The sequence below is a fragment of the Eleutherodactylus coqui genome, chromosome 5 (genome assembly GCF_035609145.1).
Source record: "Eleutherodactylus coqui strain aEleCoq1 chromosome 5, aEleCoq1.hap1, whole genome shotgun sequence".
Taxonomy (NCBI): Eukaryota; Metazoa; Chordata; class Amphibia; order Anura; family Eleutherodactylidae; genus Eleutherodactylus; species Eleutherodactylus coqui.
The window spans coordinates 265,399,498-265,424,544 of record NC_089841.1 but is presented as its reverse complement, the minus strand read 5'-3'; the positions used below and the strand labels follow the sequence as shown (position 1 = coordinate 265,424,544).

Here is a 25,047-nt window from a genome sequence, read left to right as displayed (position 1 = left end):
ACACACATAATACGTCTAGTTTAGTACAAATCGATAGACATTTTACACTGACTAATCATCATGTCTATCACACAAGCCTGGAGGTAGAGAGGATGACCGGCACAACAAGTACCCCATCCGTGCCCCATGGGCGTCTCACCTTCTGCGCCAGGTCAGTAGATTTATGGGTTTTCTCAGTGTAAGGTGAATATTAGGAGTGTTCTAATGGATGTGGTTGTGTTCTGTTTGTCAGTGAGTGCCATGTCTGCTCTGTTATGGTGGACCGTGCTGTCTGTGATTATGGCTGCCATAGTACAATCTGTGCCTGTTGTTTTCTAGGATGGAATATTATTATGATTAATTTATTTTAAAAGGCATCTTAATTCCAGGGAGCTGTACAAATGGAAACAGGGGGTCTAAATGAGCAGAGGAGATACATGTCACCATTACACACTAAACGGGAAATTACTGGGAAACACTAACGTGGGAAAGGACTTGGGGATTTTAGTTAACTGTAAGCTTAACCGGAGCAACCAGTGTCAGGCAGCTGCTGCCAAGGCAAATAGGATCATGGGGTGCATCAGAAGAGGTCTAGGGGCGCATGGCGAGAACATTGTTCTCCTCTTTACAAGTCACAGCTCAGACCACACATGGAATATTGTGGACAGTTTTTAGCACCGGTACTCAAGAAGGACATATCAGAGTTTGAGCGGGTACAAAGGCGGGCAACTAAAGTAATAAATGACCCACATAGGTTATCATAATTGGGATTATTTAGTTTAGAAAAAAGATAGCTGAGGGGTGACCTAATAACTATGTATAGATAGATCAGGGGACAGTACAGAGATCTCTCCCATCATCTATTATACCCAGGACTGTAACAAGGGGCACTCTAATAACTATGTATAATATATGAGGGGTCATTACAGAGATCTCTCCCATCATCTATTATACCCAGGACTGTAACAAGGGGCACTCTAATAACTATGTATAATATATGAGGGGTCAGTACAGAGATCTCTCCCATCATCTATTATACCCAGGACTGTAATAAGGGGGGCGCTCTAATAACTATGTATAGATCTATCAGGGGTCAGTGAAGAGATCTCTCCCATCATCTATTTATACCTAGGACTGTGACTGTAACAAGAAGGCACTCTCTACATCTAACAGAAAGAAGGTTTCTTTCCCAACATAGAAGGGTTCTTTACTGTAAGGGCAGTGAGACTATGGAACTCTCCGCCTGAGGACATGGTGATGATGAATTCGATAGGAGTACAAGAGGGGCCTGGATGTTTTTCTTGAGCAATACAATATTATGTGTTGCAATAATTAATAACTCTCAGAAGGGTCGGTCATCCGCGAATTATTTTGATTGTCAGATTGGAGTCAGGAAGGTTTTTTTTCTTTTAAATGGGGAAAATTGGCTTCTACCTCATTGGAGTTTTTTTTGCCTTCCTTTGGTTCAAATTGGGGAGGGGGAAGTAATATGCTGAACTGGAAGAACAAGTGTCTTTTTTTCGGCCTGACATACAATGTTACATATATAAAAGGGCAGGAACACTAAACCTATACTAATTGACTAAAACATTGATAGGAGGAGAGAGGACCCTGCCTGCAAGGGCTTGAGGAACCTTAAATGTGATGACTGTCAGGCACATAAAAATTTTCACGCAGGAGCGATAGTCATTCAGAGAATGGAGGGCGAGCACCGGAGACCTCACCCAGCTTCCCATCTCCATTTACCTCTGCAAACAAGCAGTTGCTCATAGATGAATGGTTGCCTGTTTACATGGGTAGATAGTCGCTTGGTGTTTAGATGAGCTAAAAGCAAGCGACTCCGACAAGTGAGCGCTTCCTTGCTCAATGCCCTGTCAATGTATACAGGAAAACTATCGCCCAAAATGACTGTTTCCAGTGATTGATTTGGGCGATAATTGCCCCATGTACCTGTACCTTTACAGTCTAAAAGGGAGGGGGAAGGAGATAGTAGGTGAGGGTAAAGGTGCTCATATGGTGGTGGCAAGGTTACTGTAGACTGTAGGCTTTTTTGAAGAGGTAGACTTTCAGGCTCCTTTTGAAGGTTTCCAAGGTGGTGGGGAGTCTGATGGGCTGAGGTAGCGCATTTCAGAATATAGGTGATGCTCGGGAGAAGTCTTGGAGATGATTATGCGTGGAGCAAACTAGGGGAGAGAAGATCAGGATGTTTTATGAATACCATAGATTACTTGTTGGGAGGTATCAGGATATTAGATCAGCGATGTATGGAGGGGACAGGTTGTGGGCAGCTCTGTATGTCATTGATAATATCTTGAATTGGATTCTACGGACAATGGGCAGCCAGTGAAGGGATTGACACAGAGTAGTAACATGGGGAGAGGTGGATTAGATTGACAATATGTTTGAGGTTGGATTGGAAGGATGTTACAGTAGTTTAGACAGGAGGTGATGAGGATTTACACTAGCATTTTCATTGACTGGTTTGATGTTTTTGAGCTGGAGTCGGTAGGATGTGGCTAGGGCTTGTATATGCAGTTTGAAGGAGAGGACCGGGCTAAATGTTATGCCGAGACAGTGGACTTTCAGGACTGGTGAAAGTATAGAGCCATTGATTGTGGTTGACAAGTCTGGTGAGGATGTTGAATGGGATGAAGGAAAGAAGAAGATAAGCTCAGTTTTCTACATTATGAGCTTTAGAAAGCAGGAAGATGAGGAGGAGGGTATAGATGACAGGCACTCTGAGATTCTGGATAAAACAGAGGTAACATCTGGGTCAGAAAAGCAACTTTGATTGTCATTAAAGGTGGGTTAAGACTGGAATGGATACTTTGGTAAGGTTGGGCATGAGGTTAAGTGAGATTGGAGCAAGTGCACAGTTGGTGAGGTGAGATTTGAAGAATAGGGTGAAGAACTTGTTCTCTCTAATGGTGGGGAAGGGAAGTGAAGGAAGAAAAGGACAGAGTAGCTGTGTAGAGGGGTCGTGGTGACTGTAGCTTGATACTTTGTCTGATATTGTCGATCTCGTGTTTTGAAGTGTGTGACAAAGTCCTTGACAGAAATGAGAGATGAGTGGAGTGGCATCGGGGGACAGAGAGGGGAGTTGAACATATTAAATAGTTGTCTAGGATTATCGGAGAGGGAGGATATGAAAGTGGTGAAATAGTTCTGTTTGAGTGAAGTGAGTGCAGATTTGAAGCGGAGGAGGGCCTATTTGTCTGTTGTGAAGTCTTCCTGTGAGTGGGTTTTCTTCCAATGCCTCTCTGTAACCCTGGAGCTTACCTTAGTTTTTTGTCAGGTCAGTGTTCCATCCAGGGTTCCCTATTGATTTGTTGGGTCCTTTTGTGCATGAGAGGAGCAGCTGAGCTGAAGACTGAAGTAATTGAGGTGTTATAGCAGGCAGCGACAACATCTTGGAGTGATGATATGATAGAGAGTGGTAGGAGGGAGTCAGAGATAAGATGAGATGGGATCCTCAGTAGAGATGACCGAGCATACTCGCTAAGGACAATTACTCGATCGAGCAGTGTCCTTAGCGAGTATCTCCCCGCTCGGAAGAAAAGGTTCAGCTGCCGGCGCGGGTGACAGGTGAGTTGCAGCCATGAGCGGGGGGCGGGGGGGGGGAGAGAGAGATCTCCCCTCCGTTCCTCGCCGCTCTCCCCCGACCCTTCCTGCCGCCGCCGGCAGCCGAATCTTTGCTCCCGAGCGGGCAGGTACTCGCTAAGGGCAATGCTCGATCGAGCAATTGCCCTTAGCGAGTATGTTCGCTTATCTCTAATCCTCAGCTATTACAGAACTAAAATAATTAAAACCCCAGTTTTTCTTCAAGAAGTCAACAGATTATAAAATTGTATTCTAGGCCAAATCAGTAAGGGACCGAGCAACCCCCTCCTCTCTATCTACACCATGTAGTTTGTGTTTCTTAGGCCCCAGCCAAAACTTGTAAAGAAGCCAGAACAGCAAGTTGTGTGGCTATGTGTTGAATACAGCTTTGTACAATATATATTTTGGCATGCTCAGGCAAATGATGTAAGCCTTCACAACAGACATTGCATGTTACCTGCAGCACTCTTTGATTGATTGCCTTAAAGGAGTTTTAGGAGATTGAAAAAAATTAAGCTGAGGGGAGGAAATGTGATAAAATAAGAAAAAAAAACCCTAGCTCTGGTGGTCCTGCCGTATATTCATGTAACTGCTGTAGCCTCAGCTGCTCACACCGGTATTCAATGCTGAAGACGGTGACATGGTTACTCATGGTTTGGGCTGTTATTCCCACACTACTCGAATCTGCTCCACAGCTAGGAACTCCGTATGAATCCACATTGGAATGGGAAAAGTTAGTGATCTGAGAGACTTCAGCGAAAAGCATGGGCAACAGTGCAAGAATAGAGGAACCAGAACTTCAAAAACTGCCAACCTTGTGAGATCTTCTCATGTAATGCTGTAGAAAGAATGCAGAGAATGTCGTGCCCAGCAAAAGGGTGTAAGCAAATCCTCAACAAAGGCGATCAAGGAGGGATGTCAAGAATCATTTTAATGACCAGGAGGTGTTACAGTCAAGGAAACTAAAGCTGGAGCTCCAAGTAACTTGTCCGAATACCCAACGCACAGTTCCTTAGCACAGATGGACTATAATAACAGGTGACTAATTGAAGTCCCATTGTTGTCTAAAGAAACAGAAAGGCAAGAGTCCAATGGGCAAAAGAGCGCAGAAATTGGATCACCGGGCAGCAGACAAACATCTCCTTGTTAGATTAATCTAGATTTCTGTTGCACACCATGCTGATGGGAGGTCAGAATGTGGCGCAAGCAACATGAATTGATGAACCTTTCCTCTCTGGTCTCTGGTCCCCTGGTAGATCATCTACAAAATACTGGATCTCCTACTGAAAAATATGGCTACTCCAGACAATGGAATTTCTGCCATTGAATGTGAGTAGAATACAGTAATTCGGGATTAGCGCTTTTCTCAATATCAGGTACCATATCGAAAACATCAACCCAGTTGTGATGGTCGAACGGCAAGCTGCAAGAAACACAAGTGTGGCAGTGTTGCAGCACACCATGTATTGTTATCCATGGCACATGGAATAGATTAAGAGCAAGCATTCAGGTCACATCCTATCCAGATGTTTAAGATCAGTGTATTAAGCTCTCATGCTGTCCTAAATCCTGCCTTCTGCTTTTGTACTTTATTTGTTTAAGGACTGCAGTTATATAAACTGAATTTTAATTCTTCCAACTGCAGGCATTTCTGAGCATGCAGCAGGATATCCATCTATGCACTGTAGACTATATAAGACATCATGCTGGAAACGGACATCAAATCCCGCAAACACATTGTACAACTGCTTAGATTTCGGATGGCTAAGGGCCAATTTAAACAGAGCGATGATCGCTCAAACAACAGTTTGAGTGACAGCTTTGAGCGATCATTTTGCATAAACTATTAGGTAGCTACTTAATAGCTTATCAGCGTGCAAATGAAGCCTTAGCTGAATGCAGTTAAGAGCCCCAGGGCTCTTATCTGCAATCAGCTCCTTTGTTCTCCGACGGAAAACAATGCTATCAGCACTACCCGCGGAGAACTCCTGATAAGACTGCACAACGATTTTTAGGTTGACCTGAATTTAACGATCAGCTAGCAGTGCACGATGGCCGTGCGTTTAGACACAACAATTATCGCTCAAATGATTGCTTTTTAGCGATTTTCGAGCGATCATCGCTCCGTGTAAATGGGCCTTATGGGTTATGGGATGTGTCCGATTGAGGGACAAGAGAAGGCAAGTTCTGGTGCAGAATTACTATTGTATCACTTCACTGCATCTTTCTGAACTTTCTCCAGTCTCCATTCTGTAAAGTTGCATTGACAATAGTGTTTTTGCTGTTTGTTGAGTTTTCTGGTGTTTTCATCACCATTAACAACAATAACAGATCCCTGACGGACTCCCTTGTTAGGAAATGTCAAGGATTGGCTGTTTTCTCTTGAAATAGATGCAGCATAGCCGTCATCCTTCTGCTATAAGGCCACCTTCACACACGAAGTCTGAGCTGCGGGAATTGTGTTGCTTCTCTGCAGATGACCAGAGTAAGGCCTCGCTCACACAGGCGTTTGCAGAAACGCTGCGTTTACTGCAGAATCAGCCCGGTTTCAGCAGCGCTGTCCCCGCCGGTGTTCTCCGTAGTTCCGGGCCGGCTGCCGAGCACTTGTCAAGCTGACAGAGGAACTTTTGCTAGTGAGGGGTTTGAAGATCCCGCCTCCAGCAAGAGATTGCTCTGATTGGCTGAGTCAGCTGGTGACAGCTGGCTCAGCCATTCACAGCCAGCACTGGATGCACCAATCACAGTCATTCAATGCCTGTGATTGGTGCATCCAGCACTGTCTGTGATTGGCTGAGCCGGCTGTCACTCAGCCAGCCGGAGCAGCCTCTCGCTGGGGAGCAGGGATTTCAATCCCCCGTCACTAGCAATAGATGCTTTGCCCGCTTGACAAGTGCTCGGCAGCCAGCTGGGAACTACAGAGAACACCAGGGGGAACCCGACAGCACCTGCTAGGTGAGTATGGATTATTTTTCTCTCAGGTAGTGTAGCTAGGGTGTTCAGCGCTTCCAAAAAGGCGGTACTAAGTTGTGCTGTGTTTTGGCAGCACTGTAACCGCTGCCCATTCATTTCAATGGGCGACACAGAGCCGAACATGGCCAAAGAGAGAAAATGCATCGCTGTATTTTGATGCTTGTGTGAGCCGCCCCATGGAATGGGAGCGTTGTACAGCGTTTAGCGCAGTGCTGAAAAGGCAGCGCTAAATGCTGCGTCTGTGTGAGGGCGGCCTTAACGAGCTTTGTGGAATTTGCTGTGTTTTTTTGTTACAGATTTTAAAACATGTACTTTGTGTTTTTATGTGCATTTTTTGGCTGCGGAATGTGTTGCGTTTTTGTAATCTGGTACTGACACATCCCGCACGGAGGTCACTCTGATAAACTTCATTTTCAAATATCAACACATGCTAATTTCCAAGCAGATTCACATAAATAGACGTAATCCGCAGTGTTTTCAAATGTCATGCTTATCTGCAGCAGAAAAAGTTCGCTACGGGGGAAGGAGGTTTTAAAAATCTCCTTCATATGGGTTGTACTGTAAATACTGCGGAATTTCAGCAGCGGACCCTGCGTGTGTGAAGGCGGCCTAAAGGGGAGAGGCCAATAGGCAACTGATTTTAGTATAAACTGAGAGGGTAACTGAAGACTGTAAGGCCGCCTGCACACGGGCGGAAATCCCGCCGCGGGATTTCCGCCACTGAAAGTTTGCATAGGAGTGCATTACAATACGCACTCCTATGCAGACGGCCGCGGTTTGGCCGCGCGAAATCTTGCGCGGCAAACAAACCGCGGCATGTCCTATTTCTGTGCGGGGCACGCACTCACCCGGCCCCCGGCTCCCGTCTGCGCATGCGCCTGCTGCGCGGCAGCCGGCACAAGAAAGTGCCGAGGCCACCAGGCGCGGGTGAGTACGCGCTCGTCCCAGCAGGCTGTCGGGTCGGGTCCCGCGGCGAGAATTCTCGCTGCCGGATCCGACCCACTCGTCTGCAGGCGGCCGAATTCATTACTACAGATTTTGCATTCTTACATCCTGCATTGGCAAGAAATACTACCTATCTCCCTCTACAAATTTGCCTGTGAAGCCCTGCTGTGTGTTGGGACGCCTCCTACCACGCCTACTTCCTGTAGTCATAGCAACCAGTGACTCCATCTGCAGCTGCACTGCGGTTGTACTGCGTGAAAAAACGCACCCATTGGCCGCCTGCACACAAGCGGAAATCCCGCCGCGGGATTTCCCGCGGGATTTCCGCCGCTGAAAGTTTGCATAGGAGTGCATTAAAATACGCACTCCTATGCAGATGGCCGCGGTTTGGCCGTGCGAAATCTCGCGCGGCAAACAAACCGCGGCATGTCCTAATTTTCTGCGGGGCACGCACTCACCCGGCCGCCGGCTCCGGTCTGCGCATGCGCCAGCGGCAGCCGGCACATGAAAAAGCCGGGGCAGCCAGGCGCGGGTGAGTACGCGCTCGTCCCTGCAGGCGCTCGGGTCGGATCGCGCGGCGAGAATTCTCGCTGCCGGATCCGACCCGCTCGTCTGCAGGCGGCCATTCGCTTGTATTGGAGGCTTCACGCGCAGAATCCGACCGAAATTAGAACAGGTTGCAGATTTTTTTCACGCGCGTGAAAAAACGCGATACAAATCCGTCCGTCTGGGGACAACTGCGGATCCTCATAGGAGTATATTGGCTGCGGTCTGGGGCAGATAATGTGCATAAAATAACGCGCTGGAAATTCCGTTCGTGTGCAGGCACCCTAAATGTACATGCAGAGAAGTCATGCGCGTCTTGTTTATAGTGTAGAAGCCTAAACCGATGACATCACGGACAAACCAAGGAGCCATCTATGTCTGAGCGGTCTACAGTGTTAGGCATCAGTCATGCGAGGGAATTTGCGCAGATAACTTACATGCACAAAAAAAACGCAACTATTAGAACCGATAGTTTCCTATGGAAACATTAATACAAAAGAATTTTAGCCGCACCAAAAAAAAAAAAAAAAAATCAAAAGAGATAGGACATGAGCGACGGAAATTCAGCAACTGAAATTCCTGCTGCGTGGAAACATAACACGTGACCCATCTTTGGTGCACAAAGCACAGAAGTCTCCATAGACTCCTATGGGAGACTATGTGACTATGTGAGATGGTCGGCAAAGGGAGAATAAGGGATTCCCTAGCAGCACGATGCCGGTGTTGCCTTGAAGGGGAGATGAAGGGATTCTCCAGCAGTGGGGGGAATCCCTTCATCTCGCCTGCAGGGGAAACCTGACATCATGCTGAGTTGAAGGGAGTCCCGGCGATGAAGGGAAGCCCTGTGGGACCCCCTTCATCTCCATGGCAGGGCTTCCTTTCACTGAAAGAAAGAGATGAAGGTGGTTCCCCTGGGGATTCCTTCAATCTCTTTCTCCAGTAGCTCATCTTTTCAGTCAGTCCTGACCATATGAACCTCGCAACTACTGCTGCAGAAAATCATCCGTTCAGTCAATTTTCTGCAGCGCTAACTGCGAGTTTTTTGCGCAGATAACAGCTGCATGAATTCCACGCTCGTGTGAATGAGCCCTGAGGTTCCAGCCTACATGAATATCGTATTCATTTGAAATGTATAGTGTTAGCGCAAAATTCGCTATTTCGATATACTGTGCGTTTCCAAATTAAATAATATGTGTACAGGCCTGGAGAGCCTTCAAAGACCACAAGCCTACATCATGTGTTCCCAAAAGAGTCTCTCCTTTATTAAGCGCACGTAAAACTTAAATAAGTTTCAACACAGGAAGTGAAGTAATTTAGGAATACAGTTACAGTAGTTAGCGAGCCTATTGGTCGTTCTCAGAGGGAGGTATTTGTGAGGTAGCTTGTGATGTCATCCATCTGGGAGAACTTCAGTGAGCACGCTCAGTTCATTCTTGAATTTGGTCTCATGAGGAGAACATCCTGCTTCTCCTCTCTGCTGTCCAAGACAAAGCACTCCTAGATAGGTTTTGCCAGTTAGAACTGGTTTAACCAGTATTTGGGACAATAGGCACTGCTACTTAAATTCTTGTGGAGGTGGGGGGGGGTGATGTTTCTTCCCCCAGAGGTTTAAACCATTATAGACAAAATACAGTATATTCACAGTTGACAAAAATACAGAAAATACATATAGGATATCTCCCACAATAGAGTTGGGATGTAGTTGACGTTTGTTAATTCTGCAGAGGGTATAATATAATAGAAGGCTCGCTGCGCCTCGGTCATGGCTTTACATGGCAGTTTTATAGCTGTGAACTAGCTGGCCTTTGTAGTCCATCTATAGCAGCTGCTATAGACATAATGAGAATGGTTTAGTGATCAGAGCTCCAATATGGCGGTGCGTCATTATGGTCCAGCTCGGCCACAAGCCATCACAGGCACAGTCTTACATTGTAACCAGAAAATAGTGTTTTTCCACTTGGTCCAATGTAAGACTGTTTGATATGTTACATGTGAGCACTTAGGAGGTTCTGCTATTAATTCACATCTGATTCCATTTAGCCAAAAAATACGTAGCACCCCAGAAAACCCTCACTCTGCCCAAATCCTCGGGTGCCTTCCAATGCCTACATAGACGCACCTGTAAGCTTTTTGCAGCCTTGGACGCTGCTGAAATGCCTTCCCCTCCCTTTCCTTGTCTAGCTCCCATAGGAGTCTGTGGGAGCCGTTGACGTATATTGAGCAGAAGATAGTTCCAGAACTATCGTTTTGTCCGCCGTATATACGTCGGCACGTATTTCAGTCGCATATGTTCCATTTTTCACGATCCGTTGTATTTACGCACCATACCTTCACCCATGTGAACTGATGCATTGGGATCCAATGCCTCAGATGGTAGCATATATTGGACGGTCGTAAATATGCGCTTGCGTAAAAGAGCCCGTACACCTTATTTGCCATTTTTCTGCCCCCAATTTGTCCAGATCCCCTTGCAATCTCCTTGTGTCCTCTTTTGTGTTAATTTCTTTACAAAGTTTTGTGTCATCTGCAAATACTGATATTTAACTTCACAATCCTTCTACCAGGTGATTAATATAGTACTGAAAATAGGGCCCAAAACCAACCCCTGTAGTACCCCTCTAGTAACCCCTCAAATACTGACCCCTGTGGTACCCCACTAGTAACCCCTCAAATACTGACCCCTGTGGTACCCCACTAGTAACCCCTCCAATACTGACCCCTGTGGTACCCCACTAGTAACCCCTCCAATACTGACCCCTGTGGTACCCCACTAGTAACCCCTCCAATACCGACCCCTGTCGTACCCCACTAGTAACCCCTCCAATACCGACCCCTGTGGTACCCCACTAGTAACCCCTCCAATACCGACCCCTGTGGTACCCCACTAGTAACCCCTCCAATACTGCCCCCTGTGGTACCCCACTAGTAACCCCTCCAATACTGCCCCCTGTAGTACCCCACTAGTAACCCCTCCAATACTGCCCCCTGTGGTACCCCACTAGTAACCCCTCCAATACTGCCCCCTGTGGTACCCCACTAGTAACCCCTCCAATACTGCCCCCTGTGGTACCCCACTAGTAACACCTCCAATGCTGACCCCTGTGGTACCCCACTAGTAACCCCTCCAATACTGCCCCCTGTGGTACCCCACTAGTAACCCCTCCAATACTGCCCCCTGTGGTACCCCACTAGTAACCCCTCCAATACTGACCCCTGTGGTACCCCACTAGTAACCCCTCCAATACTGACCCCTGTGGTACCCCACTAGTAACCCCTTCAATACCGACCCCTGTCGTACCCCACTAGTAACCCCTCCAATACCGACCCCTGTGGTACCCCACTAGTAACCCCTCCAATACCGACCCCTGTGGTACCCCACTAGTAACCCCTCCAATACTGCCCCCTGTGGTACCCCACTAGTAACCCCTCCAATACTGCCCCCTGTAGTACCCCACTAGTAACCCCTCCAATACTGCCCCCTGTGGTACCCCACTAGTAACCCCTCCAATACTGCCCCCTGTGGTACCCCACTAGTAACCCCTCCAATACTGCCCCCTGTGGTACCCCACTAGTAACACCTCCAATGCTGACCCCTGTGGTACCCGACTAGTAACCCCTCCAAGACTGCCCCCTGTGGTACCCAACTAGTAACCCTTCCAATGCTGACCCCTGTTTCCCACTAGTATCAGTGACCCAATCAGAGTTTATACCATTTATAACCCCCCTCTGCTTTCTATCTCTGACCAGTTACTTCCCCACTTACACACATTCTCGCCCAGACCAAGCATTCTCACTTTATATGCCAACCTTTTATGTGGCACACTATCAAACGCTTTGATAAAGTCCAGATACACAAGATCCAGTGACTCCCCGGTCCACTCTAGAACTTACCTCCTCGTACAAGTTGGGTAAGGTAATTATCTATAGTAATTGACATGAAGTTGGTACCTCTATGGGATCCGCACGTTCCGGCTTCTCAGTTTATAGTTAAAGTTCCCCACAATAATTACCTCATTCTGATTTGCTTCAATAATAGATTTTCAGTAGCTTTGGTTATATTTGAGGTCTACAGAAAACTATTGGTTTTCACCTCCATGTATTTCTATCTATAGAGACTCCACATGTTCATCTCCCTCACATATATCTTCCCGTAATGGGGCTTAAAACAGGAATTTAGATAAAGACAAACTCCTCGCCCTTTCCAGCTTTTACATTTTTTTCTGAACAGACAGCAACCCTGTACGGTCACCACCAGTCACTGCGTTCATCCAACCAGGTCATCATTATTCCACTTATGTTGTAGTGTTCCTCAGAAATTATTATTTCTGGTTTGTCTACTTTATTGGTCAGACGCCTGGCGTTAGTCCCCTTATTGGTCAGACGCCTGGCGTTAGTCCCCTTATTGGTCAGACGCCTGGCGTTAGTCCCCTTATTGGTCAGACGCCTGGCGTTAGTCCCCTTATTGGGCAGACGCCTGGCGTTAGTCCCCTTATTGGGCAGACGCCTGGCGTTAGTCCCCTTATTGGGCAGACGCCTGGCGTTAGTCCCCTTATTGGGCAGACGCCTGGCGTTAGTCCCCTTATTGGGCAGACGCCTGGCGTTAGTCCCCTTATTGGGCAGACGCCTGGCGTTAGTCCCCTTATTGGGCAGACGCCTGGCGTTAGTCCCCTTATTGGGCAGACGCCTGGCGTTAGTCCCCTTATTGGGCAGACGCCTGGCGTTAGTCCCCTTATTGGGCAGACGCCTGGCGTTAGTCCCCTTATTGGGCAGACGCCTGGCGTTAGTCCCCTTATTGGGCAGACGCCTGGCGTTAGTCCCCTTATTGGGCAGACGCCTGGCGTTAGTCCCCTTATTGGGCAGACGCCTGGCGTTAGTCCCCTTATTGGGCAGACGCCTGGCGTTAGTCCCCTTATTGGGCAGACGCCTGGCGTTAGTCCCCTTATTGGGCAGACGCCTGGCGTTAGTCCCCTTATTGGGCAGACGCCTGGCGTTAGTCCCCTTATTGGGCAGACGCCTGGCGTTAGTCCCCTTATTGGGCAGACGCCTGGCGTTAGTCCCCTTATTGGGCAGACGCCTGGCGTTAGTCCCCTTATTGGGCAGACGCCTGGCGTTAGTCCCCTTATTGGGCAGACGCCTGGCGTTAGTCCCCTTATTGGGCAGACGCCTGGCGTTAGTCCCCTTATTGGGCAGACGCCTGGCGTTAGTCCCCTTATTGGGCAGACGCCTGGCGTTAGTCCCCTTATCGGGCAGACGCCTGGCGTTAGTCCCCTTATCGGGCAGACGCCTGGCGTTAGTCCCCTTATCGGGCAGACGCCTGGCGTTAGTCCCCTTATCGGGCAGACGCCTGGCGTTAGTCCCCTTATCGGGCAGACGCCTGGCGTTAGTCCCCTTATCGGGCAGACGCCTGGCGTTAGTCCCCTTATCGGGCAGACGCCTGGCGTTAGTCCCCTTATCGGGCAGACGCCTGGCGTTAGTCCCCTTATCGGGCAGACGCCTGGCGTTAGTCCCCTTATCGGGCAGACGCCTGGCGTTAGTCCCCTTATCGGGCAGACGCCTGGCGTTAGTCCCCTTATCGGGCAGACGCCTGGCGTTAGTCCCCTTATCGGGCAGACGCCTGGCGTTAGTCCCCTTATCGGGCAGACGCCTGGCGTTAGTCCCCTTATCGGGCAGACGCCTGGCGTTAGTCCCCTTATCGGGCAGACGCCTGGCGTTGGTCCCCTTATCGGTCAGACGCCTGGCGTTGGTCCCCTTATCGGTCAGACGCCTGGCGTTGGTCCCCTTATCGGTCAGACGCCTGGCGTTGGTCCCCTTATCGGTCAGACGCCTGGCGTTGGTCCCCTTATCGGTCAGACGCCTGGCGTTGGTCCCCTTATCGGTCAGACGCCTGGCGTTGGTCCCCTTATCGGTCAGACGCCTGGCGTTGGTCCCCTTATCGGTCAGACGCCTGGCATTAGTCCCCTCATTGGTCAGACGCCTGGCATTAGTCCCCTCATTGGTCAGACGCCTGGCATTAGTCCCCTCATTGGTCAGACGCCTGGCATTAGTCCCCTCATTGGTCAGACTTCTAGCATTAGTCCCCTCATTGGTCAGACTTCTAGCATTAGTCACCATACAATTTAGAAGATTTTGGTTATTTTTCATATTAAGTGTATCCCTACTAACTGTTCTGCCAGTTCTAACTGTACTAACCCCTCCCACTGCTATGCCCCCATTTCCATTACCCCAATGGCAGAATAAGCCTTTTTTGGACTTATTTAGCAAAACAGTCTAACAGACAGCCCTTGTTTCCCATAGCAACCCAACACAGAGCAGATTTCCTTTTTGCCTCAGAAATCCAAACCCTTTTCCACTGCTGAAAGCAAGTTTTAAACTCCTCATTACTGATGTATTTTAGTACGTATTCTTTGTTTCTCCGCTTCACCATCGGCCAATCGTTGTCCTTTGAGTTCTCTTTTTACTTGGGGGAATATAATAAAGTCACACAAAGGTGAGTTCGGAGGTGAGGCGGGCGTCCTGCTGCTTATTGTCAAAAATGTCTTAACACTTAGCGCTGTGGACAGTTGTGTTGTATGACGGAGGAACCCGTCATCTGTCTGCCACAAAACGGGTTGTTTTTACATATATTGTAACGCAAGCTTTTCAAAACTTTAGGGACTTTGTTTGACTCTGTTACACATTCTGAGAGCTCTATCCCTCTGACTTCAGATGAGTGATCTATAAGCATGTCCTCCATAGAGAAATGGGATAATCTTCTGTATATCGCTGGATAAGTATGTGAGTCTCAGGCTGGCTTTACGTGTAACAACTATTCAAATAACTGCCCAATAAAGTGAATGTAAGCGATAGCTGTACCTTGTAAACACGGCAACCAACAGGGTGACAAGTGAGAATTTGTTCCTTAGCTGCTAATTGCTTAATTTCAGCTCACCTAAAAATAGTTGCTGGTTGATTAATTATCGTCTGGTATGAAGAGGCAATCGTTTGTGTTTCAGCAACTAACCAATAAACTTTGCAGGGAGAGGTGTGCTTCAACTAATTCTTACGGATTAGGGATTGGGGATTGGGGATTGGGGATTGGGGATTCACTGGACCAACCAACCAAGCCTAGACCAGTCCTGGAATGGTTGGCAGCTGATTCCTCAGATACAGGGACTGTTTCCAGGAAAAGGGAGAGATTGGGGATTCACTAGACCAACCAAGCCTAGACCAGTCCTGGAATGGTTGGCAGCTGATTCCTCGGATAGAGGGACTGTTTCCAGGAAAAGGGAGACTGACCCTTGGCTGCAGAGGTAATGGCAGACCCCTACCTACAAGCAAGGCGATCACCCCAATAAGGGCAGCCCTGTGCTGGAATCTCTGGTCTGACTATCTCTGATGGGGTAGCAAACGCAGGGACTGGCAACAGACAGAGGAGCACACAGATGCAGGACAGAGCAAGGGCAAACAATAAACAGCAATGGGAACTGGCAGAAAACAAACATACAGACAGATGCAGAGCTCAGACAGCATACAAACTAAGGAATACAGACAGAACTCAGAGAGCGGGGACAGTATTGAGACAGCACAGACAGAACTTAGACAGAAGAACATGACCAAAGTTGAGTGTAAGAACACATACCAATTCTGAGGCCCAGAGGAAGTGCCACAGCTCACCTTATAAAAGAGAAGTAATGCCTACTTAACCCCACAGGTGAGCTGAGAGCCAGAGACCTGTTTAACCCTCTCAGTGCAGAATGAAAACAGACATGTAGGATCCATCAACACAGGGAGAGCAGAGCAACGCTTACAGCAGCCTGGAACTGCATGAGAGCGGCAAACGTGTAGCAGACCTTACACAAATAAGGCAGATGGAACAATACCTCTGCAGCGCCACCTATTGGATCGCAGCATTCCTGCAAATCAATGTCCAACCCTTTTTACAGGTCTTTATTACAATGATTGGGAATTGAAAAGGAAGCTAGAATCCTTACACAAACAGCTGCTTTGTTGCTTTAGCCCCTCATCAAAGTGCAGTAGGATTTTGGCTTGGCTAGTGAGAAGTCAATGACGTGGGTCGGGAAAGGTATTATCACTCCTTAAGGAGAGCACCTAGAAGGTGAGTGAGGAGACGTATAAGGCCATGCATGCTCCTCTGGAATAATACATGCAAATAGGGAAGATGAAACAATACCTCTGCAGTGCCCCCTATTGGATGGCAGCATTCCTGCAAATCAATGTCCAACACTTTATGCAGATCTTTGGAACACTGATTGGGAATTTCCCAGAGGAGCATTGATGCCCTTATAAGTCTCCTTACTCACCATCTAGGTGCTAGCCTTAAGGAGTGATGATACCCTCCTGACCCTCAGCAAACCTAAACATGGACAACAATTACTTTATGCAGAAGCACACAAATAAGTCATTCGCCCACTAACTACTCACTGTAGTGACTATTTGCATGATAGTTCTCCCGTGTAAACCCACTCTTAGTATTTTCAACTTAAAGGGGTTGTCCCGCGGCAGCAAGTGGGGTTATACACTTCTGTATGGCCATATTAATGCACTTTGTAATGTACATTGTGCATTAATTATGAGCCATACAGAAGTTATAAGAAGGTTTTCACTTACCTGCTCCCTTGCTAGCGTCCTCGTTCCCATGGAGCCGACTAATTTTCGCCGTCTAATGGCCAAATTAGCCACGCTTGCGCAGTCCGGGTCTTCTTCTGTTCTCAATGGGGCTCCGTGTAGCTCCGTGTAGCTCCGCCCCGTCACGTGCCGATTCCAGCCAATCAGGAGGCTGGAATCGGCAATGGACCGCACAGAAGCCCTGCGGTCCACCGAGGGAGAGATTCCCGGCGGCCATCTTCATCAGGTAAGTAAGAAGTCACCGGAGCGCGGGGATTCAGGTAAGCACTCTCCGGTGTTCTTTTTTAACCCCTGCATCGGGGTTGTCTCGCGCCGAACGGGGGGGGGGGTTGAAAAAAAAAAAAACCCGTTTCGGCGTGGGACAACCCCTTTAAATTTACTTATGACATTTAAAATGCAAATGAAATACATAGAAATTTAATCCCTCAACGCCTAGGCCTGTATATGGACAACGACCCTAAATTAAATGATGGGCGTCTGTAGTGGCCCTCACTACTTCACCTTTTATAGGCTTCTATAGCTTACAAGAACATTTTTACGTACAGTCAACAAAGTCAACAAGAGCATTTTATCTGTAGGTATTTCACATACAATGGACAGGTTTACCTGTAGCCCCTATAGTCAAGTCTCCTGTTAGGAGAAGATAATGCAGGATTCTGAATCTATATGTCTGTCCATCGTGAATGCAGAAGCTACAGCAGCCGATTTTTGTACAGAATGGGTCTTGGATATTTGCAGTGCTGTGGAAAAGTATTCCAGAACTCCTCCAATAGGAAGTTACATTTACTTCACATAACATGAGGTCATCCTGCAAAGTGTGACAAATGGGGAGAGGCCTGCACTCTCTGAGCAGTTTCTAAGATGTGGCTGAGGAGCTGAGTCACAATTGTGATAAGTGCAGCACGCTCTTTGTAATCTTGCACACCATTGAAGGTATACAACAGAATCTGGACGACTAATGGAATTAGGTGATCGTGTCGCCAGTGCCTGGATTAAAAACCTTTTTGTAACGAAATAAGACTGTCGTGTCTATCCAGGATGTACTGGAACTTTAACCCACAGATCATGCACATAAACACACAAACTGCATCAAAACAATAATAAACTAAAACATGGGAACTCTTTCCCTATCTAAATAACCTCAGGGACAGGGACCTGCCTACACGCAGGCAGTTCACCCTGACAAGGAGGTACCTGACCTCATAACTTGGTCCTTAATTAACCCTACGTGGTACAGGGGAATAATATAAGAAACACAAAAGAAAAAAAAAGCACAGACTTGGCTTTGAGATGCAGCAGGCAAATGATAGGTCCAGGACCAAGCTCTCACTGAGACCACAGTCAAAGCTAGACTGAAGATTCAACTGGAATTCAGTCCAGTATCAGCCAGACTAAATAGCCATGACAATTACCCACAGGTGCGGCTAAGCATGTCTCATCTAATACCACACCTACTAGAGCCAGAAGCTAGAGAACCACCTGCAAAACCAGCACCAGACTATGAGCATGGCAGCAATCCCAGAACTGCTGCAACACACGTTTGTAAGTAAACAACAGGCACACCATTTACTTTCAGGCATGTGGTTGTCTGCAATAATATTGAACACCATATATGGTGTTGTATATACCATACAACATGCATATACAAAGTTTAACACTTAATACGTGGATAAACAAGCTCTGGGGAGGCAGCATCTGAGCTAAGGGGGGAGCTATAGAGAGAGAACTGACAAAATCTGAAAACGCCTTTCTGCGGACTAACAGCAAATTGCTCACCATGAAACACTGTGCTCAAGTTTTCTCCAGTACTCATGAAATTCCTGCCAAGACTCTCTGCTGCTTGTCTGAAGCTTATGTCTGTGTTGTTTTCTGGTAGAAAGCTGAGCTGGAAGGTTTTGAAGAACCAACAGTTTCTCTCAGCGTTGGGGTGATTTATTAGCTGCTGCACACAGGATTTCTTGAAAGTTTACATAATGCATCTCTAATTACAACAGGACAGTGGAGAAGAAAGCATGGCTGCGCCCCCCCCCCCCCCCCCCCCCCACACACACACACTACTTGCTTTCCATCTCTCTCCACTCCAACTGAACTTCTCACCAACTCACTCCATACTCCCTCTTGACTTCCACCTCCTAACACTGTTATAATTTCTAACTGTGCCACACAAAATGAGCTGGAAACCTCCTCCTTTTTTCTTCACTCCAGGGGCTTGTCTCGCTCAGCAGCTACATGATTTATAATGGTGAATTGCCTAAACAACCTTAAAGGGGTTGTCCCGCGGCAGCAAGTGGGTCTATACACTTCTGTATGGCCATATTAATGCACTTTGTAATGTACATTGTGCATTAATTATGAGCCATACAGAAGTTATAAAAAGTTTTATACTTACCTGCTCCGTTGCTGGCGTCCTCGTCTCCATGGTGCCGACTAATTTTCGGCCTCTAATGGCCAAATTAGCCGCGCTTGCGCAGTCCGGGTCTTCTGCTGTCTTCAATGGGGCCGCTCGTGCAGAATGCCGGCTCCGTGTAGCTCCGCCCCGTCACGTGCCGATTCCAGCCAATCAGGAGGCTGGAATCGGCAATGGACCACACAGAAGCCCTGCGGTCCACAGAGAGAGAGGATCCCGGCGGCCATCTTCAGCAGGTGAGTATGAAGACGCCTGGACCGCCGGGATTCGGGTAAGTACTACCCGGTTTGTTTTTTAACCCCTGCATCGGGGTTGTCTCGCGCCGAACGGGGGGGGGGGGGGTGGTTAAAAAAAAAAAAAAACCCGTTTCGGCGCGGGACAACCCCTTTAACTTTCCCTATCCTGACTCCCTCTTCTTATTAAATGAAGTCCTGCATAACTACCCTTCGTTAAATGAACTGGTAGTTAGAACAATTGCACTTAACTTACAGGTAAAGTACTTCTATTCTGTAGTGCCAGTCCAGGTCACTACAATCATACTAGTGATTTCTTGCCATCTTAATATTAACCATGTAAAACAGTTGAACCTCAGGCATTCCTAATGGAACAGTGCAGAGAAACTGTCACCCTGGCCTACATTTATCAGGTCTGTGCACCCGGCACATGTTCAGTGAAAAATAATGGTGCATACTGTGTGATCTTGGTTTATTATTTATTAGCACCTTATGAGCCATGTCTATTTGTTAGCCAGTGGGCAGTTTTACATTTTAGCCATATTTCTGGAATACAGCTTTTTAAAAAGGAGCCCCCACCCCCCACCCCCACCAAAAGAGAAAAAAAAGTTGTGTCTGCACATCCCCAACGACAAGGCATAAAAAGTAAGCCACAAAACAAAGCCACACCTTCTCCATCATTTGATACATTTTTTACAACATACAAGACACTGCCTCTTAACTGTGTTACGCCTCTTGCAGGACCTAAGGGGGTGGCGCATAAGACAGCTTGCAAGAAATTCTTGTGTTATGCAATGCCGCCACAGGCCACACACTAAATGAGATATATATCTCCAGCAATCTAATAGGGAAACTCTAAAAGGGAACACAATCTTTCATGTGCAGTCTGATTAGAGGTTTTTATAAGGGTGAATTACGTTCTCATCTTGTATGCCTCTTTTGGTTCACCCCATGATCTTATTTGCCTTGGCAAGAAATGCCTGGAACTTCTTGCCAAAGTTAAGTTTACTGTCCAACCAAAGTCCCATTAAGTGTTCGTTTTATTGTGTGTTATGCATTTCATATGTAATTGTAAAATTTGTTTTTTCAGCCCAAGTGAATAACTTTATATTTATCTACATTAACCTTTGCCAGAATGAATTTACCCCCCTCACCGCCCAAGCTTCCAGCTTCCCCATATCTCGGTGTAAATAGCCATATCCTGTTTTGTATTGATTACTTCGCAGAGCTTTGTATTGTCTATGCCAATGCTGATCCTTGTGATGCCCAATAGGTTACTGTAACCCAAGTATGTACTGTTAATTAGCACCTTATGTTTTCTATTACTGAGCTAGTTGTTAACCTAATTACACATATTTTCCCCCAGTCTTAGCATTCTCATTTTATACACCAACTTTTAATATGGGACAGTAAAGAATGTTGAAAAGAATTTTAGCTATGCAACAACCACAGCCTTACCCTGGTCCAGCCTAAACTTACCTCCTACATAAGATAATGGGACTAGTTTGACAGGACGAATCCCTTATACCCATGCTGATCTTGTATTATAAGGCTATTTTCATTGTGATACTCCAGGATGTTATCTTAGAAAAGCTAACAGAGCACGTAAGGCTGAAAAATGACAAATGTCCATCCAGTTCAGCCTATTATCCCCACAATGTTGATCCAGAGGAAGGCAAAAAAAAAACGCAACGGGGTAGAAGACAATTTTCTGGCAGTCAGGATAATCCCCGGATCACCGACCCTTCTGAAAGTAATCAGTGATATAACATGTAATATTGTAACACTGAAGAAAGACATCCAGGCATATCTTGTACTGTATCGAATTCGCCATCACCATGTCTTCAGGAGAGTGTTCCATAGTCTCACTGCTCTTACAGAAAAGAACCCTCTTTTATGTCAGCGTAGAAACCTTCTTTCCTTTAGACATAAAGGGCGCCCCCTTGTTACAGTCACAGTCTAGCTGATGGAAGAGATCTCTGAACTTACCCCTGATATATCTATACATAGTTATTAGAGAGCCCTCTTGTTACAGTCCTGGGTATAAATAGATGATGGAGAAGATCTATGTACTGAGCCCTGATATATCTATACATAGTTATTAGAGCGCCCCCTTGTTACAGTCTTGGGCATAAATAGATGATGGGAGAGATCTCTGTACTAAGTCTTGATATATATCTATACATAGTTATTAGAGTGCCTCCTTGTTACAGGCCTGGGTATAATAGATGATGGGAGACCCCCGATATATTATACATAGTTATTAGAGTGCCCTCTTGTTACAGTCCTGGGTATAAATAGATGATGGGGAAGATCTCTGTACTGACCCCTGATATATTTATATACAGTTATTAGAGCGCCCCTTGTTACAGTCCTGGGCATAAATAGATGATGGGAGAGATCTCTGTACTAAGTCTTGATATATATCTATACATAGTTATTAGAGCGCCCCCTTGTTACAGTCCTGGGCATAGATGATGGGAGAGATCTCTGTACTAAACCTTGTTATATCTATACATAGTTATTAGAGCGCCCCCTTGTTACAGTACTGATCGCAGAGGTGAGAGAAAAAATGTACAAAGACATAACTCACAGAAAAGGGAGCCAAAAATGCACCATCTGATAAACTGCAGGCTCAATTACCAGAGACCCTGGCAGTATGCAAAAAGACAGATTGCGATGTGAGCAAGCTAAATGTTGAATGCACACTAATATGCAGCCACCCTGGTGATTGAGCCTGCCCTGCAGTTTATTAGATGGTGCATTTTTGGCTCCCTTTTCTGTGAGTCATGTCCTTGTTACAGTCCTGGGTATAATAGATGATGCGTGAGATCTCTGTACTGACCCCTGATGTATTATATATAATATTAGCTCGTCCCTCAGCCATCTTTTTTCTAAATAACCCAAATTTTGATAACCTCTCTGCGTATTGTAGTTCGTACATCCCATTTATTACTTTACTTGCCCGCCTTGGTACCCACTCAAGCTCTGATATGTCCTTCTTGAGTACTGGTGCCCCAATATTCCATGTGTGGTCTGGCCAGTGACTTGTAAAGAGGAAAAACAATGTTCTCATTATGCGCCCCTAGACTTCTTTTGATGCCCCCTATGGTCCTATCTTCTTTGGCAGCAGCTGCCTGACACTGATTGCTCCAATTAACCAAAATCCCAAAGTCCTTTTCCATGGACTATGTACCCCACTAGTAACGGTGAACCAATCAGAGTATGTACCATTTATAACCTCCCTCTGCTTTCTATCACTGACCAGTTACTTCCCCACTTACACACATTCTCGCCCAGACCAAGCATTCTCACTTTATATACCAACCTTTTATGTGGCACAGTATCAAATGCTTTGGAAAAGTCCAGATTCACAAAATCCAGTGACTCCCCGGTCCAGTCTAGAACTTACCTCTTCGTAGAAACTGATCAGATTGATTTCACAGTATCGATCTCTCATAAGCCCATGCTGATACGGAGTTATACTGCTATTTTCCTTGAGGTCCTCCAGGATGGCCTGTTATTTCCAGTCTCACTTTTTGACCCCTTATTGACTACTGGCACCACATTTGCTATTCATTAATCTAGTAGAACAGACCCGGTCAGATCCGTACATATAACACACAAGGGTCTATCACATTACCTTATTCCTGTGGGACCCCGCAGTTTTTCTATTTTAATCTTTTTAAGACAGCTCAGCACTTCTTCCTGGGTTACTGGTGACATTTAGTGGAGAGTTTACTTTATCACTCTGTATCTCATCTGACATTTCATTTTCCTCTATGAATACACTGTAGAAAAAACTATTTAAAATATTTTATTCACGAAGGAGGTTAGGCTCTCTTTGCTTCTGTGTCAGAGCCTCTGTCTGTAGTTCCACAATTGGACAGCAAGAATAAGTGCAGCATGCAAAGCTATGACGGACAACACATTGAAACACCAATATAAGCCCTTCCCCTGAAAAAAAGCCCTAGCTAGGCTACATGTAAAAAAAAAAAAAACAATACTCCCCTAATAATCAATGGTGTCTACCTGGCGCTGTTGATAACCATAGTGTGTCAGATCTAGCCAAGTGTCATGACTTCCCTTATAAATTAAGACATGACACAGATGTGTAAAAAGCCTTGAAGGGGTTTGTCCAGGGCTAGAAAAAAAGTTTTGCTGTTCATGGCTTTTCTGCTATTCAAATAAATGGAGCTGAACTACACCCAATGGACAGATATGGCACAAGCCCTTTTTTCTAATCATGGATTAATCCTTTTAAATGAACTAATCTATAATTTCCAGGCTCAGTATTTGACCACACTTTTTTAATATTGCTCATATGACCCAAAAAGTCGGATCTAGAGATGAGCGAGCACTAAAATGCTCGGGTGCTCGTTATTCGAGTCGAACTTTTCGTAATATTTGAGAGCTCTTTTCCAGTAATAAACCCCATTGAAGTCAGTGGGAGACTCGAGCATTTTTGTATCTCCCTCTTCCCCTCTCCCTCTCCCTCTCCCTCTTCCTCTCCCCCTCCCGCTCCCTCTCCCTCCCTCTCTCCCAGCCAGCCACATACTGCTGTGGACGTGCGCACGCTGGCACATCACAGCAGGAAGTGGTAATGCGGGGAGGGGTCGAATACGGCGTGGTGCTCGCTCGAGTAATGAGCACCATCGAGTATGCTAATACTCGAACGAGCATCAAGCTCGGACGGGCATGTTCGCTCAGCTCTAGTCGGATCCCTGAATCGGTGATGTCATTCCTTGACTTGAATTATGTGCGAGTGCCGTCTGCTTTTTCCACAAATCTTTGAAATATTTACTTTCATATTAGTATTTTGCTTGTCTTCCTTTTACTTTAATGGCCGTGTGTGTTTGAGTTGGAATTAAAATGTTATAACAGTGTGGAAATGTTCCAGCAAGAAGCAATGATGCTACATGGTAGGCTTTCTCACTTCTAAATGCTCACGGAGGTGGGTGACGGTGAGGACGTCCACGACAGTCAGCACTTCTTGCTCTGCTTTACTTTCCAAGAAGTTCTCACAAAGCTTTGAAACTGTGTTATCCATCCATCCTGCATCTCCTTATGTAATCCCTCCCGCTAGCGCCATAAATCTTGGTTCATCACAGCGAAATGATAGCATGTTTTAATCCATACCAAGCAGCCGGCCTTGGTTAGACGCTGTGTCTCGCCCCACTACTCGCTGGCCTTCTTTTCGCAGTACCTTGGCTGATGGCCTGTTGTTTTCTATTCAGCACATCCTGGATTTGCTGCTCTCACAGTGAACCAAAGCTTTATGTATTGATCTCCGTATAGTCCGTGCCTGATCAGGAACGGCTTCCGACTGCTCCAGTTTTGGTGAAGGGTTTGGTGGCATGACCAGGTTACCTTAGCTGATTTGGCCCTGTGACGGAACCTCTTTGCTCAGATCATTTCACTCTTGCACTCAGTCCTAATGTCCTGTATCCCTCCTATATTCCACTATTGCACTGCTACTTAGCGTGAAGCCGGAAACAAAGCCACATAGTTTTCGGGTGATGCTCACATGCCAAATAGCACCAGTATTATGCCGCTTACATCCAATTACAGTGCAGCAAGACCACACACGTTTTACAAGGAATAGCTTTGCAATGCCGACTTTATTCTCCTGGCTTCTACAGGAGAAACTATTTGAAGGCTCTTTGCATAATCTGTGCAGACAAAAAACACATTGCAAATTGACAATTTGCCGTTTCGCTCCACAGCAAGAATATATGAAAT

The 25,047-nt window shown here is 46.5% G+C and overlaps 1 protein-coding gene across 2 annotated transcripts in view; it reads left to right on the top strand.

Moving 5' to 3' along the window:
* SSBP4 (single stranded DNA binding protein 4) overlaps positions 1–25,047 on the top strand; it is a 398,281-nt gene that overhangs the window by 87,093 nt on the left and 286,141 nt on the right. The gene's annotated exons all lie outside the window — the stretch shown is intronic.